The following is a 4670-nucleotide window of genomic DNA, read 5'->3' on the forward strand; positions in this document are numbered from 1 at the left end:
AACTGAATGCAAGTTTATGTCGATGAAATAAAACTTTGAGTTGAACCAAGAAAACCATCCAGTTTTTGGACTTTGCCAAGTCAAATTTGAAAATATCGGCTGTGGTGAGCCCTGAAGAAGGAAGCTGCAGCCAAAAGAAAATGAAACCTCAGCTCCTCCTTTTAATAGCTAGGGACAGGTAGAGTTTTTCTTATTGCCGTATTGATTTTAATAAAACATCATTGACCTCAACCCATTCTGCCTACATGGTTTTAGCCATGGAGACAAGTGAGATTTGGTTTTCTTAGCACATGCTTTGGAAAAAAAAGCTTTCAAGGTTGTGGAATGAGAAAAGTAAAAGTCAGTGGTGACTGCTCTAAAACTGTGAGGTGTGCTGAACCTTTAAAACCATCAGAAATGTCCAATATTTAGATTTTTAATAATTTAATTTTTCAACGTGCTGCGTTGCCGATCAGCTGGTGACCATACTTTTTAACATACTCAAAATATATTTACAAGTAATATGCAACATGGACCAGGCCACTGAGAGGCACCTCTGAAAAGATTAACCCTGCAAAATAGTGTAGAAGTAAACCTATGGAGTACACAGGTACTGCACACTTTATTGTGTTTAATTACATTATGTTTTGATATTACACCCTGTTGAAGCTCAGCTTTGTGGAATCTAGATGGCAGCACTGAGATACATTTTTAACTGTGGGAGATAGACATGGATACAGCAAAAATGTCTCAACCACAAACATGGCTTTATTGGGATTCCTGGGATAGCAACTAAAAAAATGTGCACACCAAGAGTTAAAAAACATTATGGCCATTTACTGGAAAACTAAGTATTTTGTGCACAAACTGGTAAAGGTAACATTATGGCCATTTACTGGAAAAACTAAGTATTTTGTGCACAAACTGGGTTTTTTAAAGTTCTTGAGTTTTTATCTTCCCATTTCTCTGTCATCCTTCTACAAAGACCTTTCTTGGTCAAGCTTCTGTCGACAGGCAGAGGATCAACTTGGCTTGGTGGAGCTGCCAGTCACTGTGCCAGATCTTTGTTGGACCTGGTCTTTTAGAAACACGAAGGCTTTTCTTACAGGATTTTGCAGTTTTCTTAAACTTTATCTCTTTGTTTGACATTTGTTTAGGCAAACTTCTCTGCCAGTCAGATTCTACCAAATGGTTGTCACTTAAGCAAGAAACCTTTTTCAAACTGGATTTATCTTACGAGAAACTCTTGGTGGAGGTGATGCTAAATTATCCAAGGGGAGTTCTCTGAGATGATGCTAAATTATCCAAGGGGAGTTCTTGTTCATATTGCCAACCTTGATTAAAAGGGCTATAGGTTTAGTCGAGTTGAAACAAAAATCTTATTATTATTATTATTTATTTTTTTACCACAAATTAAGCACAAATTAAGATCAGTCATCCATTAGAAACCAGTGTTTGACCTCCCTGATCATCTACTGCAGGTTTAGTTCTATGCAAAAGTTTGTCAAAAAGCATTAATTCTATTGGTTTACGATTTCTCCTTTATATTAAAAAAATATCCGAATCATGACATCAAATTTTAGGCCCAGTAAATGTCCGTTGTCATCCTCACTGTTCAGTTCTTTTTCATTCTTCTTCACATCTACGGCTTTAACCTGACAGGAGTGATAACGATGCAACATTTTATCCATTATACAATTATGACAGGCCTATTGCCAGCAATCATCTCCCTTTCTCCATTCTCAGAAACCCTGACAACAGACCTGGAGAATGATGCTCATCACAGACAGTACGCACCTGCAGAAGCTGCTGCGTCTTCCTTTATCAATCATCCCCCTCGCTGATGAAGTGCTCAGCAAGGTGTGAGCCCACCCCGCTGCTCTGAGCTGCAAGTGAGTGCACCTTCTCCATTATGCTAATGTGCAACATGAACATGGAAGTTCACACTGGTTTGGTTAATTGTGAAGATCGTCAGCGGCATAATGAGCCCATGAACAGATGTGTGAAGCTGTTCGTCACAATGGAGGCCGCGGCTTTCGTCTTCCAGTGACAACCACTGAGGACTGTCTTCAATGACTCTATTGTAAATGTTGTTTTGGTGTTAATTAACGGAGGTAATGCGTCGTTCCATTCAAGGTTTTCTTCACTTGTTTCAATAATGACTTCCCCCACCTTGGAGCCATTGACTGTACCTGGGACCTGAAATGCCCTTAGTTTTTAATGAAAGGTTATTAATATGTGGCATGATGTCATTTTGGAGGGAAATAGAGGGTAAAAACTGAAGGAAAAAGAGCACAGTGGATATGTAATGTCCAATGGGAGCGTGAATGACATTGGTCAAGTTCATTACATAAGCCTGCTACTTATATATATATATATATATATATTCACATTATATATATCATTCAGTAATCAGCAAAGATTAAATTGATACAATTGTTAATGTCTTTTAAAGTATGGGCAGAAAGATGCAGACTCTACTGTATATCCCATAATTCCACCACCTATTCACTTAACATTGCTCTCACACGTACACAAAGCCGATACATAGGTTACTGTTTCAACTCACTGTATACACAAAGCCGATACCCTTTGTGTATGTGTAACCTATGCCGGTACATAGGTTACTGTTTCAACTCACTGTTTAAATTAAAATACCATCTCATCCTGCAGAGGCTTCATCTTCCGGTCAAAGTCAGACCAGCTTCGTTGAGCTGATTGACACAACAATCAAGTGGATTGTGTTAATATTAGTGAGTACAAAGACTCCAATTCTACAAGTCACTATTAATATGAATTATAATCCACTAACTCTGTGTTATTTTGTTTGATGTATTTATTACAGGTTTTTGTGGGATTTGAGTTGTACTTCATAATTTAAAGTCTTATAATCTGACTTTCAGACGCCACAGGAACACAAACCACTGACATCTCCACATAAAAACCTATTTCATTTCAATAAACGTACGCTGTGTTTTTCAGAACTGTCACTGCCAAAACTCTTTCTCTTCTTCCCCTTTGAAAAAGGTGATCAAAAACACACCGTGTTGAAAGTTTGGACAGCCTTTTACATCAGTCAACCCTCCGGAGGGGCAAAAACAGGTGAGCTGTGTCATGCAATGACATTGTGCTTCCTTTTTGTCTTTCTGATGCTCAGAAGTGAGTCTCTCTTCAAAACCACGTAACTGGGGATGACGCTGCCAACTGAAAGGAAGAAGTTGAAAAAGGGAACCCATCCACAGACAATTCTAGAAACTAAAATGAAGATAAGAAAAATCTCACCAAGAACCGACCTGGCAACCCTTGACAAACTCTGCCTCGAATTTTTTTGCAGTGATGTCGTAGTTTCTTCCCCTGGTGGAGCATAGCAACATTTGATGGCTACAGTCAACTTCTGCAACCGTGCCATTCCGCCTTGGGTAACAAAAAGAATATGTTTTTATTCATTTATGTATTTAAAGTCTTGGATAAATACATCTGTCACTACCAACAACAATCAGCCCACCTCTTTATGAGTCTCTTGTGGAGTGCAAAATAAACGAGAAGGAATGCAATCAGCTCAAACTGTGCTCCAGATTAAAGTAAGTCCCAACGGGCCGAATTGGGTAGCGTACAATTTGACCCCTCAACCCATAATAATGTTCTGAAATCCCCGCTGTAATCGACTACAAGGCTCTGACAGGTTGTTGGATCAGCACAGCTCTCCAAGAAAGACACCACCAGGGCTCTTCACTTAATGAAATCTCTCAGCTACCTATTGATTTGCCTTAGGTGCTTTGCAGTTGTGTGCAAAACAGAGTAAACACAACAATTTACATCTTTTATGTAGTGCTGTGCTGCATTCGTGTTTTCGTTCCTTTATCTCTGCCGTCACATTCTATATCGCTCTAGCTTTAGTCCGCCCGCCTGACTGCCTAAGATTAAAATTAATAAGACGACTTAAAATAGAAATCAACTTGGCTGGAATCTGAAGGATTTATCAATACCAGCGAGCTTTTATCTGCAGAGTGGGAGCAATCAGGGACAACATAGATCACTAATGCCTGGAATTGGATTTTTCTCATCTTCAAAAGAGAGAGTATTAAATCTTTGCATGAGAAGAACTGTTCAGTTGCTTTTTTTTATTGACGCAAGCAAGAAGGACTGATTTAAAGGCATCTGGTGTGTGTGTGTGTGTTTTCATTGATTTGGGAAAAAATAGGTTTGCACCAAAAAGATAATCTCAAAACATTTCAAAACAATCATTTTTGGCTGCTTTTCACATTTGACTTTCTTTCCTCCTAATTCCTTCTCGTCAACCAAATTTTTACCCTTACCACAGTAAAAAATTATTTACAAACGTAGTCACCCTGCCCGTCATCACTGCAACATCTATAGGAAATCAATGTTTACCTGAACCCATCTGACATGCTGACTGCACACCTCGCCTTTTCCATACAGAGGGAAATCAAAACGATGTTGTTGAAGTAAGTTGAAGACGTTGCCGAAAAGTCTTGAACTTACTCGAGGTGAGTCCAGTTGCCTACCTTAAAATTAGTTTTGAGATCATTGTATCTTTGGTAATTTTTGTGATCAAAATATTTTTAATCAAAGTTAATGAAGAACATGTTTTTTTTTGTAAAAGAAACATACTGTCAATTATTCTGCCTCGCCAACGTCAGGTGTGTTCATGAGTTGCCAAACTTAATCAC

Source organism: Cynoglossus semilaevis, chromosome 19 (assembly GCF_000523025.1).
Source record: "Cynoglossus semilaevis isolate Cse_v1.0 chromosome 19, Cse_v1.0, whole genome shotgun sequence".
Taxonomy (NCBI): domain Eukaryota; kingdom Metazoa; phylum Chordata; class Actinopteri; order Pleuronectiformes; family Cynoglossidae; genus Cynoglossus; species Cynoglossus semilaevis.